Below are 16,812 nucleotides of genomic sequence, written 5' to 3'. Positions count from 1 at the left end.
GCTCCACTTCCGATCCAGCTCTCTGCTATGGCTGGGAAAGCAGTGAAAGATGGCCCAAGTCCTTGGAACCCTGCACCCACGTGGGAGACCTGGAGGAGTCTTCTGGCTCCTGGCTTCGGATTGATCGGCACAGCTCTGGCCATTGTGGCCAATTAGGGAGTGAACCAGCAAATGGAAGACCTCTCTCTCTCTCTCTCTCTCTCTCTGCCTCTCCTTTTCTTCTTGTGTAACTCTTTCAAATAAAAATAAATAAATCCTAAAAAGAGATTAAAAGAAAGTACTTAATATTAATGATTAGTGTCTAGTATTTTGTACATAATGTATAGTTTTTTATTTTTTTAACTTTTATTTAATGAATATAAATTTCCAAAGTACGGCTTATGGATTACAGTGGCTTTCCTACCCCAATAGCTTCCCTCCCACCCGCAACCCTCCCCTTTCCCGCTCCCTCTCCCCTTCCATTCACATCAAGATTAATTTTCAATTCTCTTTATATACAGAAGATCAGTTTAGTATACATTAAGAAAAGATTTCAACAGTTTGCACCCACATAGAAACACAAAGTGAAATATACTGTTTGAGTACTCGTTATAGCATTACTTCACAATGTACTGCGCATTAAGGACAGAGATCCTACATGAGGAGTAAGTGCACTGTGACTCCTGTTGTTGACTTTACAAATTGACACTCCTGTTTATGGCATCAGTAATCTCCCTGTGCTCCAGTCATGAGTTTCCAAGGCTATGGAATTAATATTAATGATTAGTATCTAGTATTTTGTACATAATGTATAGTTTTATTTTTAAGATGTATTTATTTGAAATTCAGAGTTACAGAGAGAGTGAGAGAAGGAGGGAGAGAGAGCATTCATCTGCTGGTTCACTCCTCAAATGACCACAATAACCAGGGATGAGCCATGTTGAAGTCAGGAGAGGATCCAGGAGCTTCTTCCAGGTCACCCACGTAAGCAGCAGAGGCCCAAAAAATTGGACCATCTTCTGCTTTTTTCTGGCCATTATCAGGGAGCTGGATTCAAAGTGCAGTAGCTGGAACTTGAACTGGAATCCAGGTAGGATGCCAGTGTCACAGTATACAATCCTTGCCCCAATTTCCATTGTTTCAAATCCATGATCCCACTTTTGCTATATATCTTTATAGCAGGAAATGCCAACAAAATTACCATAGAATGTATCAGTAATGGATTTTTATCGCTTTCATTTATTGCCTTGCTCTTCTCTGTATGTTTCATCTCCACCCTGCCCTGCCCTGCCCATGCGCTATGTGTAAACAATAAGAAGCTATGAAAGGTCATTTCTTTCATTACTTTCACTGGTGTTCTGCCCGAGGATTAGGTTGTCTCCAGGGTCTCAGTGAGGTAAGATATTTGGTTAGCACAAATCAACTCCTGGCTCATCACTAGTTAATGGGGTGTGAGAGTAGTTAAAAATAAACAAGAAAACTCACATTTTTGGATGTGATAGAAGATTGCAAAGGTTATGTAAGGAGAATGTCTTAAAGAGGGCTGGGTAGCTTCCTGCTGAGATTCTGCAAAGCTGCATGTATGTTTGAGCTCTCTCAGAGCCTGGCTGCTTAGCAACTACCACATAAAGTCATCTTTCTTCCCTCTAAAAAAAAATTCCAGGCTATGCATGACTTAAATGAAGATGTTCTAGTTCACTGGAGCTTGGAGAGCAATTACTTGTAGCTGTCTTTGGCATTTGTGCCAGGCACATCAGAAAATAAAATGAAGATGCTGTGCGTGCCCCACGTCTTCATCTCCAGCGTGTGGCGAGGAGCGCAGTGAAGGGGACAGCTGTTCTCCCAAGGCCTTATTTCTTCTCTCCTGCAGACTGAGACTGTCTCACAGAGCAAATACGGAAGAGCAGGCTGGGACTTGGTGGGCCTGGGGAAACCTTTCATTTTGACAGTGAAGGGTGAGGTTAGGGTACAGCAGAGTAGAAAGTAGCATAAGGTACTTGGCTCTGACAAGAGACCCTCCCACTGTAGATAATTCTTCCTGTCTCAGGGGCAATCCTCTAGAGCAACTTTCCAACAGCAACATTAAAATAAGGTCTACCTTTTTTCTGTAGTCTCTTAATCCCTATTGTAAATGTCTTTTAGAAATTGACATAACCCAATAGCCTTTCCCCTCCTTCAAATTCTTCCTTCCCATGTACAAATCCACCCAGATTTGGAGCTTTTTATCGGCTGCACAGGGTCCTAGATAACCTTGATTAACTCCTTTTCTCCAGTCACCAACGCCTTTCCTCCAGTTTCCCTGGATCTCCAGGGTCCCTTCACCTGGTAACTCCACTCCTGCCTCTGAATTGTCTTCAGAACAAATACAGTGATTGAAAGCAGCAACCGCGGGGGTGGGACGGTCACTGTGACAAAACAGCCCTCCTCTTTCTCTGCTGAAAGTGGGAGAAGTAAAATAATGTTGTGTGATGAACTACTTTTATGTGGAAATGTACAGTTCATTTTAATTAGTGACTGTCTTATTTGTATAGAGTTTTATTTTAGAAGTCTGTAAGGGATACATAAAAAGCAAAATGATATCCTGTTCTCCAGATGCTTACAGGGTATTGGGAGTGACAGAATACCTAACAAGGAAAGGATAGAGAAAGCAGAGGTGCAGGGGGCAGTGTTTAAAGCCAGCTGTAGCCAGGGGAGGAGAGGCCTGAGCCTCAGACAGGAGGGCTGATGTTGCGGCAGTCAGGGGTTCTGGGGGAGTGACTAAATGAAAATTTCCTCCTGGATCTGTGGAGGACAGAGAATCTGATAACCAGGAGAAAGATGGTCAGATTCTGTCCTCCACAGATCCAGGAGGGTCTGGATATGGATGGTACCAGACACGATGATAGGCACTCTAATGGGGAAAGCCTGAGAAATCTACAGGAGGGTATGAAATCCTGCAGAGTAGAGGGGATTTAGAGACCAAATGAGCAGTGACCTTCCTTAGCTAGGAAGTCAAAAAGGACCAGCTTGCAGAGTAGACAGGCGAGGGCACTGATTAGGAAATGGACCCTAGAAATAGCAGAGGACAATGCTTACAGGGAGGAAATGTAGCTGAGAACACTTGCATTTCTTAAGCTCCTTCATACCAGTTGGTATGCTATCCTTAAGGACTGTAAAATATCTGAGGTTTTATCCAATTCCCAAGTCTAACAAGTTAGCCTGCCAGTTTCGCAGATGCTGATAGAAGGCAGGATGGCGCAGCAAGTGGCATGAGCATCAGCATATTTGCATTAGTTCTTGTTCAAGCCCCTGGGGATAATGCAGAGGGGATGAGACAGATGCCTGCATATGCAGATTTAATGTCAAGAGTGGAGCCTGGAGCTAAGGGAACCCATATCTTTTATAATGTGCAGGATCCAGGCCTGCCCTTTGCTTTGGAGGGGGACACTTTTCCAAGGCTGTTTGCTGAATTTATAATCTTTAAAAGATAGTGCAGAACAAAGGATAGTCAGTGTTTCTGCTTGCAAGATGTACAGGCATGCAAGTGATCCACAGCTAATTGCCTCCCAATCGCTGTTTTCCTGTATCTATAGTTGGATCTGAGGACACACATTTAAAATTGTCTGAAAGAATGTACTGGGCATTCTGTCAAAATGGAAGTTGAGAATTTAAAAAATATAACTTTATAAAGTTTCCGTAATATTGATGATTTTCCTGTGTTTAATTTTGATGCATCTTTTCTGTTCTTTGAGGGTGATAAGTAGAAACACAAAACAAAAAGATTTCAGCAAGGGGCTGGCATGGTGGTATCGTAGGTTAAGCCACAGCCTCTGACTCTGACATCCCAAATCAGAGTGCCAGTTTGAGTCCCAGCTGCTCCACTTCCAATCCAGCTTTCTGCTAATATGCCTGGGGAAGCAGTGGAAGATGGCTTTGTAGTTGGGCCCCTGCCACCCACATGGGGTACCCTGCTGGAGTTCCTGGTTCCTGGCTTCAGTTTAGCCCAGCCCTGGATGTGGCACTGAATCAGCAGATGGAAGATCTCTTTCTCTGTCATGCTTTTGTTCTGTCACTCTGCCTTCCAAATAGATAGATCTTTTAAAAATTTTTCAGGAGGGAAACAAAAAGATGGCTGGGGTCTTCTACCAGCAAATCTGAAGCAGATGGAGGAATCCAGAATGGCCCCAGTTTGCATCTCTCTCGTCCCTTCATGGTAGACTCAGCATCCTGGCTCTGCATGGCTAGGCAGTGTCTCCATTACCGTTCTGGCCCTGCCTCCCTTCAACACTGGGAAAGTGGGCAAGTAATCATGCCTGGAGCCCAGCCTCAGGCAATGGCTACATGTGAACATTGTCTCGACAGGCAGTTTCCTGGATCTCATACAACAACGCATTTAAGAAAGAATTAATCTGGGCAGAAATGACAGTGCTAATTTTATGCAACTTTAACATCGATTGTAATTCTCTCTTACACTCAAGGATTTGAAGAAAGGTTCAATCTTAGCCCTTTCAGAAGAGCTTAATTTTCTGTGGATTTCCACAACCTTGCACTCCAATATTCGATTTCTGTTTGTGGCAGTTATTTGTGATCACAAACAAATCATTTTCCATTAGACAATCCAGCTCCTTTCCTGTATGAAATCTCCTTTTAGAATGCCCTGCTTTAGGCCGGCGCCGTGGCTCACTAGGCTAATCCTTCGCCTGCGGCACCAGCACTCTAGGTTCTAGTCCTGATCGGGGTGCCGGATTCTGTCCCGGTTGCTCCTCTTCCAGTCTAGCTCTCTGCTGTGGCCCGGGAGGGCAGTGGAGGATGGCCCAGGTGCTTGGGCCCTGCACCCGCATTGGAGACCAGGAGGAAGCACCTGGCTCCTGGCTTTGGATCGGCACAGCGCGCTGGCCGTGGTGGCCATTTGGGGGTGAACCAACGGAAGGAAGACCTTTCTCTCTCTCTCTCTCTCTCTCTCTCTCTCACTGTCTAACTCTGCCTGTCAAAAAAAAAAACAAACAAACAAACACAACAAACAAACAAAAAATGCAAAACAAGAATGTCCTGCTTTAGACATTCTATTACTGCCAGCTTCTGGATTGTGAATTAATTTCATTTGGGAAAGTGGCAGGACAGCAACTGTAGATTCTGTGGTTGCTGGTGATTGGCTCTCAGAAAAGAAAAAATGGTCAGAGAAAACTGGAAACTACTGATGCCACCTGTGATTTGCTACTTCTCTCTTTCAGATTTCATTAATTTGCTTTTTCAATTCTGGAAATTCATACTTCCAAAGAAATTGTGATCAATGATGAAAAAGTGTTAACAGTAATACTGTTTGATAAGCTATGTATTCTTTTTGGAAGACTGATGTGAATGCAGGTGGGAGGGAGGGTAGGGTGGGGAGAATCACTACGTTCCTAAATTTGTATTTATAAAATGCATGGTCTGTATACCTTAAATAAAATTTAAAACAAATAAAGCATTTGCCAATAGTCACATTACCTAAGTTCTGCTCTTTTTTTTTAAAGATGTATTTATTTATTTGAAAGGCAGAGTTGGAGGTTTCTGTGTGTGTAGGTAGTGGGAACAGCGAGAGAGCAAGAGAGTGCGTTTGAGAGAGAGAGAGAGAGAGAGAGAGATCTTCCATCCACTGGTTCACTCCCCAAATGGCCACAATAGCCGTGATTGGGTCAAGCTGAAGCCAGGACCAGGAGCTTCATCTAGGTCTCCCATGTGGATGCAGGGCCCCAAAGACTTGGGCCATCTTCTGCTTTCCCAGGTACATTAGCAGAGACGGGATTTGAAGTGGAGCAGCCGGGACTCAAACTGGCACCGCAGCTGGCTTTACAGTACCAACTCCAACTATGTCTTCTATATGTGAAGCACCTAATGCTGAGGAAAAACTAACAAAATCCTTCAGAAAGCTTTCTTAGGCTTTCCTTAGATGACACCTGGAAATACATCTGGAGCATCTTATGTGGTTGGAATTAAGTAAGGAGACAACTTTGAAACTCACCACACATTCAAATGTGTAATGTCCTTAAGAGACACTCAGCTTTAATTCATGATGTGTCTGGGATTTTGGTAAAATTTCTTGAATGTTTCCCAGAATTGATCACTGATGGCTTTAGACACGCAGATATTCTTGGTAATAAGGTTTAGCAATTCTCTTAGAAGATACAGTTCATGGGATATAGGCAAGCTGGTGATCCATGTAGAAGAAAAGTTCAAGGTTTGTAGGGCAAGATCACTTCTATCCTAATAAATGGCATAGACCCCCTGGTCCAAATGCAGCTTAAGCAAAGGAGTATAAATGATTTGGCCCAAAGCCACATGTGCTATTAAATGATTAGACTGAAACTGTAGGTCTTTTGAAGGTGGTCTATCTCACATACATTGCATATGTATAGGGCAGCGTGTTCTGTGAGTGTGTATGTTGCCCTATTACTGAGGTGGGTATAATATAATGAATGAGAGCTTAATTAGAGTGACAGAAAGCAAGTTGAGCTCAAAATAAGGCTTACATATTTTCTAGCTAGTAACTGAATTTCTTTGTATCGTAAGATTAAGAAGGAGAAAATAAATGAATCAGTCTTATAGAGCTCATGAAAAACAAAATAATACATGTAAGATGGTTACTCGAAGATTTGGCACTCAGTGTCTGGTACTAAAATTCATTAAATACATACTCTTACTATTGTGACTGCTGGAGTTAGACTCGGCATGCTTAAACCAGATAAACAGTGTTCACCGTCATGCACACTTAGCAGCAAAGGGATATCCAGAATGAAAACTGACCTTGCCCATAAATCTGCCAGGAAATTCTAAGTGCTGCCTAGAAATGGAAATTGTTTTATGATGAATATGAAATTAAATAAAAATAAAAAGATCAATTTTACAAACTCATGAATTCATTAATTTCTTTCATCCAGTAGTGTTTGAGGGCCTAGTGCTATTCTGTGTGCTGAAGATAGGAAATTTTAGCTATCATTTTTGTATATTCCAGATAGCATTAATATGTATTTTAATTAAAGAAAATTTATTTATGTAAACTCTGAGCTACTTTTGCTTTTTTATAACTATAATAACTAAAGTTCTTGGCCAACAAATAGCTTTTAATGTTTCAAATTTATCTACTTGCTGAACTGCCTGTATAGAATGCTGAGTTGCTTATGTCATGGTGGACTCATCAATCAAACCAAAATACAATACTTACATTACCTAAAGAGGATAATAAAAATCATTTATTTATGATCCTAATTTATAAATACCTCCACTTACAGAACTACCACTGTAAGATCTACACTTCTATTAGGTTCAATTTGAATAAATGGACAATCACTTAAAGGTAGCTGAACTAAAAGAGGAAGCTTTCAAAAGGGCCCTATAAAATACACAGCGATTTTCTTTCCCTGGTTCTAGACCTCTGTAAGCAAGCTCAGCTGAAGGCAGGATTGATGCTACAGGGTTTCATTCCTTCATGGAAGTGGCGGCAGGGAGGAAACTTGGAGCTTAGGCAAGGGCACCTCCTAGAGGGGCAGACGTCCCTCAGTGTCACTGGAGAACGGAATGATCCAGAAAATCCCGAGTCATTATTTCAATGGGTTTCACATGGGTTCATTGGCACAGGGAGAGGAACAGGATATTCCTTCCTTGATATTGTGCCATGGATCCGTTTCTAGTGTGGGACGTGTGTCCAGACACTGAGATGAAGATGAGAAGCCCGAACCAGCTGCCCCACTCGCAGGTGGGGCAGAGAGACCAAAAGGACGTGCATTCTAAGAGCAGGTTGGGTTCCTCTCCACTGAGCTCTCCTTTTGAGAATGTTGCCTTGTACGCTTCATCAAAGGAAGACAAATTAGAGCTCGTGTGTTAGGCTGGTCTAGAGAGGCGCCCTCATTTGTGAGCAGTAGGGTAAACTCTATCTCACACATACAGAGGGAAGTTCAGGATTCGGTTGACAGCGTGCAAAGATCATCAGGTTCCAGTTAGAATCCTCTTCAGGGGCCATCTTATCCCCCTGGGTGCTTTGGACCCTGGGTTCCCAAGTCATCCCAAATGAGCGTGATTCTGCTTTGGTGATCTGATAATACAAAGGATTCCCTGTTCTTAGGCTGGCCAAATGCTCTAATTGTATTAGCAAAACTGAAGAATAAAATACAGTATTTCCCACTAACTTCTTTTATTGGTGGTGCACTGTGTGCCCTTTCTCCCAACTAACTGAGAGTATTAACCACAGATGAGTTTTGATACCAACAGCCACAACCTGAGTTTTCAAAGGACACACACAAGTTTGTATTTCTTCTCTTAGCATCATCTTGTTTTCCGGAGGCATCCAACTCCTTGGTGGTATTTGACTTTTATCTTTATCTTTCAGCTGTCTTTTCCCTCTACCTGGAGGTTTTTTTTTTTTTTTTTTTTTTTTTTTTTTTTTTTTCATTTCCTGATTACGGTTCAGAGTCATTACTTTGAATTTAAGCTTTCTAATCTTTCAATCTTTGTATTTTTTATTTCCCCACAAGTACTTTGATATCATTTAGTGTTTCTTTTTTATCTTCCTCATCAGATTTAATAAATATTTGGTTGCTGGCATTTGCAAGGAAGATTTATCTCAGGAGCAGTAATCGGTTCCTTCGTAGCCTTTTTCTGCATGATCAGTATAAGGGGTCTATAATCTGACTCTTTTTGTCGAGTTCCCTATGACTGTTTTCTATGCTGTGTGTGCCATATTTAGTAGGTGGTATGGTTTCAATGTGCCCTCCAAGATTCCCCCTTAATCCTTAGTGTAATGGTGTTGGAAAAGGGGCCTAATGAGAGGTCACTGGCCCTCAGCAGTGGATTAATGCCATTAATCACTATTGCAGGAATGGATTAGCTACCACAGGAGTGGATTTCACTGTGCCTTCTGTCATGTTACAATACAGTAAGAAGGCCTTTGTAAGATATTGGCCCTGGACCCTGGACATTCCAGCCTTCAGAACTGTAAGAAATAAATCTCTGTTTTTTTATAAATTACCCAGTCTTGAGTATTCTGTTATATCAAGGCAAAATGTACAAATATAACATTCTGATTTTTCTTTTTTTAAAAAAATATTAATTTATTGTTACTTGAAAGGCAGAGGGGGAGTATGTGTTTGTGTGTGTGAGAGAAAGAGACAGAGAGAGACAGAGAGAAAGAGACATAGAGAGACAGAGGGAAAGGGAGAGAAAGGGAGAGAGAGGGAGTGAGGGAGGGAGAGAGAGAGAGACAGACAGAGAGAGAGAGAGAGAGAGAGAGAGATTTTATCACTGGTTGAATCACCAAATGTCTGTGACAGGTAGAGATGGGCCAGGCTGAGGCTAGGAGTCTGGAACTCATTCTCAGTCTCTCATTTGGTTGGCAGAGACCCAATGACTTGAGCCATTATCTGTTGCATCCTTGGGTGAATTAGCAGGAACCTAGGAATAGAAGCAGATCTAGGACTGAAACCCAGGCACTGCAGTATGGGATGTGGCTATCCCAAGCAGCACCTTAACTGCTGTGTTAAACACCCATCTAAGATAACACTAGCCTTTCAGTCTTTCATGTTAGGATGACATGAATTTATTAGGAGTTCTAACTTTATATAATATAGGCCATAAAAAATGCCAAATGTCTTTATTTCCTTTAAGTCATCTTTTAGCTTCACTTGCTCATACTACCATCTTCTGGCTTCAGGCCGTGACCCCACAGCTCTGCACAGCGTTTCACCAGGTGAAGTTTTATTGTTATCAGCAAGCTATGTGAAATCTATTTAGCAACAGTAAAAGTGTTTGGTAATCAGTTAAATGCTTTATCAGTGCAAATTCAAGCCAAAAGATTCCATTTTGTATTCTGTCCCTGCCCAGTTTGCTATGCATGAAATGCTTATTAAAATGTGAATTTATTTGATAACACAATCTGTTCAATTATTTTTTAAAACTTTTATTTAATAAATAAAAATTTCAAAAGTACAACTTTTGGATTATAGCGGCTTTCCCCTCCCACCCGCAGCCATCCCATCTCCCACTCCCTCCCATCCCATTCTTCATTAAGATTCATTTTCAATTATCTTTATATATAGCAGATCAACTTGGTATATACTAAGTAAAGATTTCAACAGTTTGCACCCACACAGATACACAAGTATAAAGTACTGTTTGAGTACTAGTTATACTGTTAATTCACATAGTACAACACATTGACAGAGATCTTACATGGGGAGAAGTGTACAGTGACTCCCATTGTTGATTTAACAATTGACGCTGACATTCTTATTTATGGCATCAGTAATCATCCGAGGCTCTTGTCATGAGCTGCCAAGGCTCTGGAAACCTCTTGAGTTTACAAACTCTGACCTTATTTAGACAAGGCCAATTATTTGTTAAATTTACAAAAGTATTTGTTGATTATTTGCTGTATGCTAGTATCTGTACCGAATGTTGGGCTTATCGAGATGAATCAGACATAGTCCATTTAGGGACTTATTATTTGGTATGTAAAACTAGCACCCTAAGAGCAATAATACAATTTTGTTTAGAAAATGAAGGAGGGAGTGATTAAGAAATGCGTAGAGGGGTTCAGGGAAGCCTGCTGAGAGATCACACTTCTGAGTTATTTGTGAAAGATTATAAGGAACTTTCCAAGAAAGCAAAAAGCAGTGAGTCTAAAGACAAAGGCATCAGGTGAGAGGCCTTGTGTGTACAGAAACATCCAAGCAGCTTGGAGCTGTGGGTGAGTGTAATGAATGATCTGTGAAAGTAGGGCAGGAGGATGAAAGCTGAGCCCAGAGAGGTGGTTAGGTGTAAAATGTCAATAGTCTTGGTGTGAGGATTTTAGTAAAAAAAATTGCTAATTTTGGAGATGATTGTAAGATGATGAAACTAACAGGGAATGTATTTGTTTCCAATGGTTGCCATAACATGGTACCACAGGCTGAGTAGCTTACACAGCAGAAATGGATTCCCACATGATTTGGGAGGCCTGCAGTCTAGGATTAACTTGTTGGCAGGGTTGAATTTGTCATAATATAGATGTATACCTTCTCTCTGTCTTCACCATATGAATGTCTATATTGCAACTTAATTAGCTTTTTAAATGCTGTATTTCCAAATACAGTATTGAGGGTTGAGGACTTCAGCGTATGGATTTTGCAGGGGCCTACTTCAGCCTATAACAGGGAAATTCATTCATTCAGATTTGCTAGAACCTGGATCTTTGTAATTAGCCCATAAACTCTGGAAGCCTAATTATGCTGTCTGCTAATAGGGTGTCCCTTTTACCTTATTTCAAAGATTCTTTCACTCATCTTTTGTTGAAAAATATTCTCTGGGGGTTGGTGCTGTGGCATAACAGGTTAAGCCACCTCTTGCAGCACCGGCATCCCATATGGGCACCAATTTGAGTCCCAGCTGCTCCATTTCCCACCTAGCTTCCTGCTAATGTGGCTGGGAAAGCAATGGAAGATGGCCCAAGTGCTTGGGTACTTTCTAGCCACATGGGAGACCTGGAAAAAACTCCAGGCTTCAGTCTGGCTCAGCTCTGGCTGTTTGGAGAATGAACCAGAGGATGGAAGATCATTCTCTCTCTCTCTCTCTGTCTTTTCTTTTCCTCCCCTCCCTCCCTCTCTCTCCCTCCTTCTCTCTCTCTCTCTCTCTAACTCTTTTTTTTTTTGACAGGCAGAGTGGACAGTGAGAGAGAGAGAGACAGAGAGAAAGGTCTTCCTTTGCCCTTGGTTCACCCTCTAATGGCTGCCGCGGCATTGCGCTGATCTGAAGCCAGAATGTTCTGTGATAGAATGAAAGTCAACTATTTTTCAACAACTCTGATTTTTGGACCCAAAGCACAAACATCATAGCAGCCATGAGATTTAAATAATTATCTAAACTCCCTGTATCTTAAGGCCCAACCCAAATGCAGCTTCCTTTCTAAGCCTACCTAGAACTCATCCCAATGGAGGACCATTACCCTTCTCTGAACTAGCGCACTTCATTTGTGTTTTTCATGGAATTTAACTCAGTTTGCTGTGCTTCCATAGCTCTCAAGTAAGCTTGAAAACACTTCTGCTTTTTTAAATCTCACCCCCTTGAGGCAGGGTTTCTAATTTTTGTCCCATATTATTTGATACATCATATGCATTCAGTACGTGATAAAATAATGAATGTACTGTATGCCTGCATTCTTTATGGAACTTTGTGATCTCAGTGCCCTGGAGTGTCCTTCCAAGCCTCAGTGCTACGTCTCTTCTTGTGCTTAGTCTAGATAACCCTGGTCCTTCCTGGAATAATGACTCCCAGAGGAGAAACTACATGATTCATTATAATGACAGAGAATGGAGCTGCAGACCCTAAAAAATATTATCAAATGGTAAAGTACATGCAACAACAGACCTTTAAAGACTGTACCCTTTGAGGGAATTGTGGATAATTCAAGCAGAATTAGAAGGAAGGCAAATAGCACCATTTTATAGGGCTTTGGGCCAAGTCCCAATAGTTTTCTACAGTTATCACAGGGAATTCTATTCTTTGACAAAACAGAAGACAAACGTGCAAGAAACACAATACACCGCACCCTTGCTGTTTCCTCTGAGTCACAGTGGTTGTCCATCTGAGGGTGGAAGCCTCCCTCAGGGATGGAATATGGGAAGAAAACTCTTGAGCAGACCTCTGCTGCCAATGTGCCCACCATGTAATGTGGTCTACCATTCAGACCCAGCAGGAGAGATGCCTCACATGTCTGTGCATTGCCGCTTTCCAGTGGGTAAACAAACACTGTTGTGATGAACTGAATTAGAATTCTTCTAAAAGCCCTTACTGAATTATTAGTGGATTTTTAAAAACCATAATTCTTTCTCAATTGCTGATACTGACAATGTTCCTGAGAGTTCTTGAAATAGCTTCAAATTAATAACAGGGCCCTCTTAGATAAAAAGTCTGGGAACCAACTTCTCTTGATACAAGTGCTTGTTCTACAGGCAAAAATTGAAATTTCTGCTCCACGAATGGAAATCAGCAGCTAGTTATACCTTTAAGACTTTGTTGCCTTCTTTGCAGTTCAGGTTGATGGCACTTTGTTTTCAGTGTAATTCCCTAGGACAGCTCTAGGGCAGGGCTGGGAGCCAGTGGTTTGTTTATCTTTTGACCAGCAGGGAGAAACTCCAGTATTCCTCTACAGGACACATGAGGACTAGTGCAGAGTGCAGACAAAACAGGATATTACTTTCTGATTTAGTTACATGTGAGAATTTCCCGAAGGGCTCTCGTGTTGCTTTTTCTAAATAATCTGTGTAGCAAAGGGGCCTCAGACCTACCCCATGACCCCTTTGCGTATTAGCATGGATGGGTGTTGCCAAAAAAGAGGTGATTCACAAAGAAGAAGGATTTATCAAAAAAATAGAGAAGATACTTAATGGGGCAATGATGAAAGCACATATTTATGAGAGGTATTTTCATGAATTTGAAAGGAAAGATGTATCTTTGGAGATGTGTACGTGGACTCAAAGCTCTGTTTTGATAGGGTAGAGTATTATCAACTCAAGATACTGGAAAATGAACCACTTGTAGGTTTCAAATAAATTGTCAATATATTTGGCATCATTTTTGTCTTCCTTGCTGTGTTGAACTTGGATAGACAGATATGCAAACTTTGAATTCCCTGAAAGTAGTCTATAGAGCAGCCAGGTAAACAGTAGTAGAGATCACCCTAGTTTAATTTATACTAGCCTCCCTCCCCAGTGACCCAAACCATTGGATAGTGGCTAGGATGGTTTCCATCTGTGTCTCTGTCCTTACTAGGAGCCTGTCCAGGTAAAATTCAGATGCATTTTTTACACTGTACCTGAGAAACTAATAAAAAAATATTCTGTTTAAAATAGGACAAAAAGAATTAAAACACTTGGAAATAAATTTAATCAAGTAAGTGAAAGCTCTGTACACTGGAAACTATGAGAAATTGATGAAAGAAATTGAAGAAAACACAAATTCATAGAAAGATATAACATACTCATGATTTAGAAAACTGATTATTAACATGTTAGAATCCATAGCAATCTACAGTCTTGATGCAATTCCTATCCAGATTGCAATGGAATTTTTCATGAAAATAGAAAAATCCCAAAGTTTGTGTGGAATCTGTACTACAAAGTTACAATTACCAAAACAGTATGGTACTGGCATAAAAAGAGACACATGGGCCAATAGAGCAGAATAGAGACAAAAACCTACACACAGAAAAACCTATGTACATGGCTAACTCATCTTTTTTTTTTTTTTTTTTTGACAGAGTGGACAATGAGAGAGAGAGAGAGACAGAGAGAAAGTTCTTCCTTTTGCCGTTGGTTCACCCTCCAATGGCCGCCGCGGCCTGCGTGCTGCACCGGCGCACCGCGCTGCTCCGATGGCAGAAGCCAGGTACTTATCCTGGTCTCCCATGGGGTGCAGGACCCAAGGACCTGGGCCATCCTCCACTGCACTCCCTGGCCACAGCAGAGAGCTGGCCTGGAAGAGGGGCAACCGGGACAGAATCCGGCTCCCCGACCGGGACTAGAACCCGGTGTGCTGGCGCCACCAGGCGGAGGATTAGCCTAGTGAGCCGTGGCGCCGGCCGCTAACTCATCTTTGACAAGAGTGACAAGCATACATAATATGGAAAAGAAAATATCTTCAATAAATGATGTGAGGAAGACTGATACCCACAAGAATTCTAGGATCTTTGTTTTACACTATATGTAAAAATTAACTCAAAATAGACTAAAGATTTAAATGTGAACTCAAATTGTAAAACTCCAAGGAGAAAATGTCGAAAGTTTCTTAGTATTGGTTTTGTCTACAGTCTTTTGGATCAGATATCTCGAATCCCAACTGCTCTACTTCCAATCCAGCTCTCTACTATGGCCTGGGAAATCAGTAGAAGATGGCCCAAGTCCTTGGGCCCCTGCACCCACAGGAGAGACCTGGAAGAACTCCTGATTCCTGGCTTCAGATTGGTGCAGCTCTGGCCATTGCAGCCAATTGGGGAGTGAACCAGTGGATGGAAGACCTCTCCCTCTCTCCCTCTCCCTCTCTCTCTCTCTGTGTAACTGTGACTTTCAAATAAATAAATGAATTTTTTAAAAAAGTACAGGCAAAGAGAGCAAAAATAAAAAGTGAGACTACCTCAAACTAAGATATTCTGTATAGCAAAATAGTCAGCAAAATGAAAAGGCAACCAACAGAATGTGAGAAAATATTTGCAAAGTCCATATTAGATAAGGGTTTAGTAGTTAAAATATTTAGATAATTCACAAAATTAAAAAATCAAAAACGAAAGCCTAAGTAAAAATGGATGAAGGACCTGAAGACATACACATGACCAACAGAAATATGAAAAGATGTTCAGCATCACTAATCATCAAAGAAATGAAAATACTCCAATGAGATATCATCTCATACTTTTAAAAAAAGATTTATTTTATTTATTTGAAAGGTGGAGTCAGAGAGAGGAAGAGACAGATCTTCCATCCACTGGCTCACTCCCCAAATAGCTGCAATGGCTGGGGCTGGGCCAGCTGGAAACCAGGAGCCAGGAGCTTCATAAGGGTCTCCTATGTGGGTGGCAGAGACCCAGGTATTTGGGCCATCTGCTGCTGCTTTTCCCAGGTCATTATCAAGGGGCTGGATCAGAAGTTGAAGTGGGCTGGACTTGAACTGGTACCTATATGGGATGCTGGCATCACAGGCAGCAGCTTAGCCATTGTGCCACAATGTTGGCCCCTACCTAATACTTCTAAGGATGGCTTTTATGAAAAAAAAAAAAAAAAGACAGCAAGTGTCAGAATGTAGAGAAAATTGAACCCTATACAATATTGATGGCATGTAAATCTGTACAGCCGAAATGGAAAACAGTATAAAGAATCTTCAAAATATTAACAGGAGGGGCCGGCTTTGTGGTGCGGTGGATGAATCCACCACCTGTGATTAATCTGACACCCAAGCCCATCATTTCAATGTGTGAGGCTGTTTCTCACACAGACCAAGCTTTAGGAAGCATCCTTGGTTCATCACACTGGTGCCAGTGGGCATCTACCCTGGGATGACAAATGACTCTTAGAAGGGGTATGCATCACATTCACACACGAGCCATTGGATATCTTGGACCAGAGATGTTTCTGAAAGGGAAACCAGGGATCTCTGCAGATGGAGAAAAGTGGGAGAGGTACGCCACATGCTCCTGATCTCTGGAGAAGCTCAGACAGCTGACAGAGATTTGAACCCGAGCATGGTCTCAGTGCGTTATCCTCTTCAAGAACCAGCCATATACTGCAAAAGGAGAGTGGGGATGAGGAAAATGGCTTAAAATATTTAACCCCTGGTATCACACCATGAGACCAACAACAACATCAAACATAGTCTTTTTTTTTTTTTAATTAAAGTCACTGAGAGTATGTGAAAAAATAGTTCACTCCTGGCTGCCCCGTTTTTGATGCAGCTCCCTGCTAGTGTGCCTGGGAAAGCAGCAGCGGATGGCCCCTGCACTCACAGGGGAGACCAGGCTTGAGGTCTAGGCTCCTGGCTTCTGCCTGGCTCGGTGATGGCCGTTGTGTGCATTTGGGGAGTAAACCAGCAGATGAAAGACATTGCCCCAGCTTCTCCATCTGTCTCTGTAACTCTACTTTTCAAATAAATAAATAAATCTTTAAAAAGATATTAACAGGAAAAACACATACAATCCATCAATCCTATTTTTGTATATATGTCTAAGGAAAATAAATTCAACTTTCTTGTAATATGAATTTTCTATGAACTTTTAGAAGACCTCTCATTTTGTGGATTTTAACTATTTTGCACCAAAATGAGCTTCTTTTAGTTCTATTTCCCATGACTTTTGAAGCACTC

At 41.6% G+C, this 16,812-nt stretch overlaps 1 long non-coding RNA gene across 3 annotated transcripts in view; it reads left to right on the top strand.

The window, feature by feature from the left end:
• Positions 1 to 8,859: 8,859 nt before the first annotated feature.
• Positions 8,860 to 16,812, top strand: part of LOC138850591 (uncharacterized) — a 240,691-nt gene continuing 232,738 nt past the window's right edge. For all 3 annotated transcript variants that reach the window (XR_011390550.1, XR_011390551.1, XR_011390553.1), the window contains exon 1: positions 8,860 to 8,925. This is a non-coding gene — a long non-coding RNA (uncharacterized lncRNA). The remainder of the gene's footprint in view (positions 8,926 to 16,812) is intronic.

The sequence above is a fragment of the Oryctolagus cuniculus genome, chromosome 1 (genome assembly GCF_964237555.1).
Source record: "Oryctolagus cuniculus chromosome 1, mOryCun1.1, whole genome shotgun sequence".
In the NCBI taxonomy this organism is placed as follows: Eukaryota; Metazoa; Chordata; class Mammalia; order Lagomorpha; family Leporidae; genus Oryctolagus; species Oryctolagus cuniculus.
This window is presented reverse-complemented; position numbering and strand designations above follow the sequence as displayed.